The sequence below is a fragment of the Falco rusticolus genome, chromosome Z, assembly GCF_015220075.1.
Source record: "Falco rusticolus isolate bFalRus1 chromosome Z, bFalRus1.pri, whole genome shotgun sequence".
NCBI classification, from domain to species: Eukaryota; Metazoa; Chordata; class Aves; order Falconiformes; family Falconidae; genus Falco; species Falco rusticolus.
The window spans coordinates 18,182,697-18,192,743 of NC_051210.1; the positions used below are offsets into that span (position 1 = coordinate 18,182,697).

Sequence of the window (10,047 nt, forward strand, 5' to 3'; positions counted from 1 at the left end):
CGTGGGCGGGGCCTCCGGGGGGGCGGGGTCTGCCGGGGCGGGGCGGCCACCGTAGAGCCCCGGGCGGGGGCGACGGCGGCGGCTACGCGGAGGCGCTGCCTGCCCGTGCCGGCGGGGGGCGGTTCCTCTCCCAGCGCTTCCTCCTCGCCGGCGCGGGGCCGCTGCCGAGCGTTACCGGGCTTACGCCAAGCAGGTGCGAGCGGAGGGGACCCGCGGCCTCTGGCCCCCGCCCCCGGAACTGCCGCCGCCCCCAACTCCCCGGCCGGCGGCGGCGTGGCGGGGGGCCCGAAGCGGGGCTTGCGGAGCCGCCCATGAGCGGCAAGAGCAGCCCGGGCCGCCCGCGGCGGGGCCACGGTGCGCGGTGCCGGGGACCCGCGGCTGCTCCGCGGGCTGCGGGCGCGGCAGTAGGGGCCGCTGCGGAGTGCGGGGCGGCGGCGCAGCCCCGCGCATGTCGCCGCCTGGCAGAGGGCGCCGGGTCTCCCGGGCGCGATCCCCCGTGTCCCTGGGGGGCGCGGGGGCTGGAGCCGCAGCTGCCGGCTGGCGCGGGGCTCGCCCTCCCGCCTGTATTCCTGCCCCCCTTCCCTTCGCCCAATCCCGCCTCGGTGGTCGCTCGCTGCGGTAATCCCCGTCTCGGAGCCGATCCAGCCAGCTGCAGGAGCAAGCGGCGCTAATGCATTAATCCCCCCTTCTCCGGCCCCGCGCCGAGGCCCCCCGCCGCCGCCGGCGGTAATCCCCCCCGCCCCGGGCCGCGGGGACTGTGGCGGGCGCCGCTCTTCCACCCGCCGCGCACGGCGGCGGAGCCTCCCGCGCCTTCACCCTGGCCCCGCCGGCGCCGCGGCCCCGGGACGGCGGCCCCGAGAGCGGGTGGTGCGGGCTCGGCCGCCCCCGCGCGGGTCTGCCCCACCGCGCCGCTGCTGACCGCGGGGCGGGCTGCGGCGTGGAGCCGGCGGGGCGGCGGAGGGTCGGTGCGCTGCGCACCCCCCGCACGCCTCCCCGCCGCGGCGCGCAGCCCCTCCAGTTGTAGCGTTAATTTCCAGCCTCCAGATCTCGCCGGAGTAACGCCGCAAGGAGAGCCTCGAGTTACTGCAGCGCGAAGGTATCCAGTTTCCAGAGGGTTCATTTACATTACATGTGCAATTGCTTTAACACGATTTATACTTGGGGGTTTTTTTCTTTCTTTTTTTCCCAAACCAGGTAAGTGAAAGGACAGACTGCAACTAGGGGTTTTGCTGCCGGGCCACTAAGTGTGGCATTAAAATGAAAGTAATTGCTTGTTTACGACAGCTGTTTTTCAGCCTTTTATTTTCAGATAATGAAAAGACTCTTGAGAAATTGGTTTTGGTTTGGTATTTGATTTGGGATCTAAAATTACACACGCATTCATTCAGTTTCTAGTTGTTAGATTACAAAGGAAAACATTCATCTGTATCAGGGAAAAGTTTCTTCTTTCCTTTCAGACAGTTGAAACTGATTGTATACTTAGGGTAATTTTCTGACCAAAGGAGCTGAGACTTAATATATATTTTCTTTCTTTCTTTCCCTGAAAATCTAAAACAGAAGCCAGTTCTGCACCAAACAGAGTAATTGCTGGGGACGGATAAATTTTAGTGGAACAAACTTACCCTAGATCTGAAAGCAATTAGAGAAACTGAACTGGTACAAATAATTTCTGGGCACCCAAGCGTGTGTCAGGGGGGTAAACCAGATGAATGTACCATGATTTGCCAAGACCCCTAACTCCATTTCCACAAAGAGGCCCCCAGTCATCTCATGCTACTTTTCCCCCTGTCAGGAAACGCGAACTGAGACCAAACACAGTCAGGATTTGTGGGAAATGCCCATTCAAGAATACTGAAGGCTGACATTCAGTCATTACATTATGCTCAATCACTACGCAGTTTTGAGGTGTTCAGAACTTCCACTGACTTTGTTGTGGGTTTGAACTGTAAGCAGATCTAGATTGGGCCCTTGCTGTGTGCTTCAGATACTTCACAAATATTTCCGCAATACTGAATGGTTTATTTTACACTTGCATTTCTTCATTAATCAAGAGGCTCTCTGACAGAGAAGGTTTGCCCCCCTTTATTTAGGGGTTTGAAAAATACAGACCAGATTTTTATATTATGAAAGTTCTGCAAGAAGCAGGGAGCACAAAAGAGTTATATTTTCCAGACACTGGTACTAGCTAAGGCACCAGTTGCTAGTAGTTTCATATTCAAGTTCTTTTACGAAAGTTTTTTCTATTCAGCCATTTTCTTTCCCTGTCTTTAAATTCTTATTTCCAAGCCTGCACTGCCTAATTTCTTCACTTCAGTCACACATCATAGCCCTTTTCATTTAGCCTTCTGTCAAAACAAAAGTCAGCTCTGCTGTCCTTCATTCCCTCACTGCTGCTTTTGCTCTTAACTCACTGGAATTGATCTGCAAAATCAAGATGTGTCTTCATGGCTTAAAAAACGCCCTCTTTTCTTTTACCTGACTCCCTGTTCCCTTTCTGTCTCTGTACCCAGTCCTGTAAATTGTTGTCCTGATCTTTCTCTCCCACCAAGTTTTTTAAGCTGTTTTTGTGGAACTTTAATATCAATCTCAATTCTCCATGCTGTCAGATTTTCTGAAAACAGAGACACAACCTTATTTGTTTTCCCTGGACTAGTTAACAACTGTGGGCTACTCACACTGGCTTGGGGAAGGGAATTATTACCCTTGTTGATGGGAAAAGACATATTTTTTCACTGGCTGCTTTTTGGCAGCTGCAGAGGTAGTGTACAGTGGGTTTTCCAGTCAGGAATTCTTGGTAAGGTCTCCATGGAGCTGTGCATTTTAAAAGCCTTGTCTGGGCAATTCACACGAGCTATAGAGAAGTTCTCCAACTCATTCCAACCCCTCTTCAGAAAAGGTCTCTACCAAAGGTGTGACTTGAGTGTATATGAAAACGTTACCTCTACCCCTCCCTCCCAATTACATATGAAATATGTTGACTTGAAGTTTGTCGAACACCTGGCCTACATGAGGGAATGGCTCTTGGGTGTCCTTCACTGGCAGCAGCTGATTCTTTAAATTGGGTTTTGTGAAGTTCGACGCTGTTGACTTGGCAAGCCCAACACTGTATACTTTTCCCATATATTTCCCACTCTACCAACTTCCCAGAGCCATGTGACTGTAGGAGCAGCATCCCATTAGATACAGTCCTGAGGAGCTGGAATACTGCAGGGGTGCGATGGCACCTTGTCATTAAGCACATCCCATTCCTTATCCTCCCATGTCAGAAAAACCTGTGCAATATTCCCCAGTTTCTGTATCAGATGTTATTGTTAGATTCAGTTCAGTTCATTCTTGACCCCGTTTCAAAGATTCAAAGTGCAGCAGAGTTTCATGTTGACAAGAAGCAACACACAAGAGTGACAGAGCTGAGGATTTTGACAGCTGTCTGAGAAACACTCTGGGGTTTTTCCCCTAAGAAGGTCTGAGACAGTTTTGATGTCCAGAAGACACTTGAAGCCTGTAATCTTAGGAGGGCTTGTAACTCCTTTTTCCCCCTTTCCCATTCTGGCATCAGAGGAGATGCCTTTACCTGTCAGGATGTATCTCACCACAAATAAAAACAAAATGTTAAGTACAGGGACATCTTAACGTAAAGAAGCGTTGACTTCTTTAATCTTACAGCAATAGTGAAAGCTCATCAAAGTGCAAATATGATTTTTGTCAAGACAACATTATTGAATGCCTGGCAAAGTAATTACTCCTACACAGAGAAAAATAAGATCTTTCTTTTAAGCAGTTCAGAGGAAATCGCCAAACTGAGCTGTACTCTAAAAATGTGGTTGAAAGGGAACAGGTTTTTAACCAGCATGTAGCTGTTCTTGGGCACACTGCAGCTAAAGGAAAGAAGAGTCATAAAAGCCAATATGGACCCAATTCTCAGTCTTTTAATGTAAAATGGCAAAGGCTCTTTTGCCCAATTAACTCCTGCAGAGTCAGGCTCATAGTTTAAAATTATGAGTGCTAGACATTTTGCAGACTGCTGTAAGCATGTAGAATGAGATTAGATTAAAAACAGTTAGGTCACGAGTTTCCTCCATTGATGAGATTTTTAATGGCTGGTGAACTCCTGCAGAATTCCTTCTATAACTAAGGACCTTACTAGAAATGCCACATTTTTAGGCTGCGGGATGGCATATATGTATTTGCTTTTCTGAATCAGTTTGTTCAGACATTTTCCGAATGAACACCCAGGTGACTGTAGGCTGACCTGGGGTGCGCTCAGCAGGGGTGCCCAACATGTTCAATATTCAGGCAAGTTGTTCAAAATGCTTACTGGAAATACCAGGAGCTCCACTGAAAGATTTGCCTGGGAACTGAAAGGGAGCCTGTCTGTGCCAATTGTGTTCAGGTTGGTCTTTACAGCTATGGAGGATTTTGGAAGGCAAACAAGGCTGTGGAGCAGATGTTTTATGCAGAAGGCTGCCCTGGTCAGCCCCTGCTGTACTGTGCCAGAAAAATCAACAGAAATTCATGTTGCACCGTGAGCAGTATTCACATGTCACTGTGTCATCTACTTCCCAGAACCGGAGAGTGTTACATGATGGTGAAATAAGCAGAGAATACTGTGGATAGCGGCTGGACCATATGGTGAAGGGAGTGGTTCCCTGTTAAAAAGACAGAATAACTGAGTGTGGAAGATCAATATGGGAAAGTGATGTAAAATTTAACTGTCGTTAAAACCAACAGAGATTTGCAGAGATTCATTGTCAAATTACTCTAGCCACATATGGGCCAGATCCTCCTCTGGTGTAAATTAACACGATCTTGTTAATGTTAATGTGTCTGTATCAATTTCACCTGCTGCTGATCTGTTTTATAAAATTTCACCAGGAAGGGAGTGTATGGTAATTTTTAACTAGCCTATGGAGCTCCACAACAGAAAAATAACAGATCTGTTGTATTCCGTAGGTAGTTGTTTAAGTCACTAGAAAAATTATTTGCTATTGAACTCTATCGGATTTTCCATAAAGGGAAGCTTACTTTCTTCACACGTTGGATGTTGATGATCTCACATTCATCTCTTCTCGTAGGGTCTCTGAGAGGAGAATTAATCAGAAACTGCAGAGAGAGCATCTAGAGAGAGTTTTCAGGGTTTCTTTCCCATCAGTTTTAATATGGAAGGAGACCGTATGCTCCTCCATTACTTCACAGTGGTTTAGTTTCAAGTATTGTGCCTTAAATTTTTAGTTCACTACTTCAGAAATTCACCCACCCCACCCCCTCCCCGAGTTTTTCCAGCATTGTGCTTAGATGTTGCATCCTTTTTGAGTACAGTGAAGAACTGAATGGAATAAAATATGTCTCTCAGCTGCTGTTTCTCTTTATATGATTAAGGTTTGACACTGAGTTGTTTGGACAGCAAGCAAAGAGGTGTAGAGAGACTCAGAAAACACGTAAAAGATATTTTGATTGGAAAGTTAAGTCAAATTCATAGAGTTTTCTTGGGGTGAATCCTCTGTGCTCATCAGGACTCTAAAATCAGGGGCTTGATCAAGAGCTTAAGGCAAACAGTGAGAAAAGAGATTTATTTTGGCTTTGCCTGTGTTCTTGCAGCAGATAAATATGAACCACCGTGAACCATTTCAGTGGCTCCCAAAAAAAGCAATGAACATTTCAGATCTAGATGGAGGAACTAAGTGTAAAATTATTATAAATGAGAAGACTGCACTGAAAGAAGTCAATATTATAATAAAAGTGTTTTAAATACAATTACAGCATCAAACTGAGAGCAAATCCAATTTTAAATAATAATAAGTGGTTAGTTTAATAAGTCAAAGTCATTGCTTTCAGTGTCCGTTCAGCTGAACTGAGCCCTTAGGAACACTCAGTAAGTAGAATTACCAGGCAATACAATATTACCAAAGAGAAACCTTTAATGGTTTCAGTATCTGAAATAAAGAGGCTTTATTCCATCCTCCTCCCCAACACACACGTACTTGAATTCATAACATTAAATCTCATCCAGCTGACTTTATTATTTTTTTTTTTAACCCTCAGATTCATGGCAGTGGGAAGAAAAAAGGGCCTGCAACTGACAAACAAAAAAAAAAATAAATAAAAAGGAAGGAGACAGAGGGGACAAGAGCAGCCAGGACAAAATGGAAGAGGTGAGGAGAAGGCTCCAGCTGAGAAAATTTATGAAGCAGAGTGTGCAGTGTGGGTGGGAGGGAGGGAAACCAGAGACAAGTGATGGGGGAAGGAGAAAGGAAGAAAGAGGACCAAAGTAAGAGCACAGCAAATAGTCTTTCTGTGAAGCAAAAGATTAGTGAGATATAGTAAAGCAATGCAGGAAAAATGGGATTGGTTAAACCTTGACAAATGAGCAGCTGTTGGAAAATGATCCTTTAGTCAGGTTTTGTCCTTCAACCCTGCGAGATTACTTAAGTAAAACAAGTAATGAGAGGCTGAGTTGCCCTAGGTTTACACTTGCTTTTAAACAATATGAATATTTTTACATACTAAAGGAGAAATTAATGTCAAACACATTATGGCCTGCTAAGATACAGAAGAGTGACTGTAAATGTGTTGAAAGACATGACAAAGTATTGGGGAAGAAAAAAGCGTGTCCTGCTCTTGGCAAAGCAGTTTTCATTAGTGTCAGTCACCTTCCCACACAGCCTGATGAGCTACTTGGACCTAATTCTGTGTGGAAAAATTGACAACAGGATAGCCAGGAAATAACAGTGCTCTGGGACAGGGATCAGATGGTGGATCAGTCTAGAAAGGCACTGGGGTGACCAGCTGTCACCATCCCCAAGTGGGCTGGCTGTAGTTCACCTTCTCTTGGCTCACACCTGCGAGCAAGGCAAAAACAGGAGACTAGTGGAAACTCCTCTCTCCCACCCCCCCTGTGCACCTGCCCTAGCCAAGGGTGAGTTAATGTCCTTGCTGTGTCATGGGTAAGAGCAGAAAATTATTCCTCTCCAAGGGAGGACATGGGATGAGCCACCAGTTTGTAGCACAGTGTGGCTTTTGTGGCATACAGTGGGGAATTGGCACTGGGGAGTTGATGGGGTCTTTTCAGTGTTTTCTGAGTATCCTTTATCTGACCAAGAAGTTATTCAGGAAAAAGAGCTGAAATGGTTATTTACCTTTGTCTGCTTGTCTGTAATCATTCTGCTAAGAGGAAAACTGTCAGGATGGTGTTTCTAGCTCTAGTTCAATTAACTGCCATGGAAAGGGCTCTCTCTTCGCTTTTCCCTGTATTGCATTGGGCCAGAAAAGGTAATAATATGAATGCTGGAGGCACAAGTTCAGTAGTCTAGATTTATCCAGGCAGCTATCTGTACTCTGCCAATAGTACTTGTATTTAAAAGGGTTTTACTTGGCGAGAAGCTGCAGTGAAGCTAGTACAGGTAGCTGTGGAGCTAGACATTTCTTATGTGTGCAGAGAAGACAGCTTCTGGCCTGTCGGAGGGTGATGGTGACTACAGCATTACTGCCAGGTGCAGCCTCTCCCCGGGCTGGCTGCAGGCTGGAGTTTCCTGGTGATTATCAGAGCTGAAAAGCATTTGCTAATGAAGCCTGCAGTATTACCAGGGAATGAGGGAAGGGGAGTGGAGACTTCCTGTGTTTACTCATTCCTGGCAATCTTTAGCTACCCCCTGCTCCTGAGTGCGACTGTCCCAGGTAAACCACAGCCGAGACATTCCAACCCTGCCTAAGTGAGTTTCAGTCACTCCGCTGTGACTGATACTAGTGCAGCAAAGTTGAGGGGAAGTGACTGAAAGCTGTTTGGAAGATTTATCATTGATCCAACAAAAAGGGCAAGAGACCCTGCTGAAACTGACTGCTAGGAGAAGCCTGTTTGACTCACCATGAAAGTAGGATATTTAATTTCTGAGTCAAACCATTGTCCTTTCCTTAAACCATCATGCCAAATGTAGTGTATTAGAGCGTACTTAACCATGCGTGTGTGGAAGTTTAGTAGATAGAGAAGGATACCTCATAGGTGCAGAAGTGGCAGGGCTATATATAAAGAAGAAGAAATGTGGAGAAAAACATCAGCTTGCATGAAATAAACCACAGGTGTCCTCATTTATGCGCCATCAGCAATGAAACTCCCACTAACTGAAAAATAATTTCACCTATTATTGTCCAGGGTATCATTTATAGCAATATTCTTGGTGACTAACTCTTTGTTTTGTCTGTCCTGAAGACATTATTCCTCACTTTTGGCAGGGATTTCCTGTGGATGTTGCTTGAATTGTGCATTCAGCCCTGTGTGGAATATGCATTAGTGTTCACAGATCAGCAGAAAACACATGTGCATTTTAATATCTACTTACATGCTATGTTACAGACACAAATAAAACTTGATTTAAGAGTATTAATTTTTGCTTGTGTCTATGTTCTATTGAAATCTTTGAGTGTTCAGCTGAATAAAAACCAAAGCAGATGTATAAATAAGCGACGTTTGATGTGGGTTAAAGTGCTTGGGGTGAAGAGGTGGCCTTACAGAAGTCTTCGGGAGTTTTGTCACTGACTTTCACAGGACCAGAATATCACTCAAGATGCGAAATCCATTACATTAACCGATTTGTAACCGTACATTCTAACTCTATGAAAACAGAAAATTAAGAAGACCATAACTGTAAAATAAAATAGATAAAATAAAACAGGCATTAAACTGGAAAGTCTGATTCAATTCTTGGTCTCACTGGAGTCAGTGGCAAAACCGTAGCTGACTTCAGTGCGGTGAGACACCGATTTTCAAGTCCAAATCCAGAATTTGGCAAGGTCTTTCTGTGTATCAGGTAACACATATACAAGCCACCTTTTCCCACAATCTGCTTCATGCTAATGGAATGAATATCCCATTCCTGCCTTTTGGGAACTGGTTTCACAGTGACTTTACCTGTGCTATTTGCTCTCAGATCAGTGTCTGACACCAACAGATAGATGTTTTGTATGTATGGTTTTGTTGGTTGGTTTGTTTGTTTTGTTGCTTTTGTTTTAAAAGGAGTTTATGTTGTTATTTTTCATTTTGGCCTGCCAGAATTTAAAAATAGGCAAGACCACTGCATAAAGTACCTTTGATACCCTGAAATTTTCCAGCAGAGTTCTAAAACCTTTTAAGTAGGGGGCTTACAATGAAAACTCTACAGTGACCTTAATAATGGTGGCAGATTATAATATGCAGGTTGCTAAAATGTCTAGTTAATGAATGTCAGTAGGATTGGAAAATGAAGAGGGCACTTCTTAAGGTCACCATGCTGTGATAGATTTCTATCACTAGTAACAATGAAAAATGCACAGGAATCTATAAACACTGCCTCTTTCCTCCAGAAATTGGCACCATCTCTTATTAATTAAATTGAATACAGAACAATATAAATCTCCCAGTGCTTATTCCACTGATTTCATACATACTAATGAGGATGAGCTTCTGAAGCTGGTGGTTGGGATCATTTATTCAGCGGTGGGAAAAATAACATCAGAATTCAGACCCCCTGCTGACTTTGCACACTGTTGTGCTAGATTTATATTGGCCTACTAATAAGTAACTGAATACATTAAACGAGGCACTCGTCACTGCAAGGGTTACAAGGGACTCCTTGTTTTTCTTCCTTGTGTATTCTTTGGTGAGGAGATTAGGGGAGATGGGCCCATTATGTAAGTCTCTCCTCTTCGTATTTCATCCACTAGTTCAAAGCACTCTTTTTCCAAACAGAAACTATGCCAAAGCTCTCATCAATCATTGAGTCCCAGCAGTTGCAAACTCACTGATTTTGATGTGAAGTGTGACAGTCCTGCCTCTTTTTCACCTAAGAAAGTGAATCACACTATGCTTAGCAGTTCAAACTCTACATTGCACAGTATGCATGATTAGCGAAGAGAGAAAATACAGGGCATTCAGCAGCCAATGAAACGTCCCTTTAGTGCTCTTCTCTGGGAGAAAATACAATGGAACAAGTAAGCTGGATATTCCAGTGCTGCATATGTTACTGCAAAAAACCTGGGAGAGTCCTGTATATCCACATTTAATTTTAAACTGAGAGACTC

The 10,047-nt window shown here is 45.0% G+C and overlaps 1 long non-coding RNA gene across 1 annotated transcript; it reads left to right on the top strand.

Annotated features, from left to right (window-relative positions):
• Window positions 1–47: 47 nt before the first annotated feature.
• On the top strand, window positions 48–8,375 carry LOC119141835. The gene is made up of 4 exons (XR_005102053.1): window positions 48–193; window positions 1,038–1,096; window positions 6,040–6,149; window positions 8,224–8,375. It is a non-coding gene; the product is annotated as an uncharacterized LOC119141835 (long non-coding RNA).
• Window positions 8,376–10,047: the final 1,672 nt, after the last annotated feature.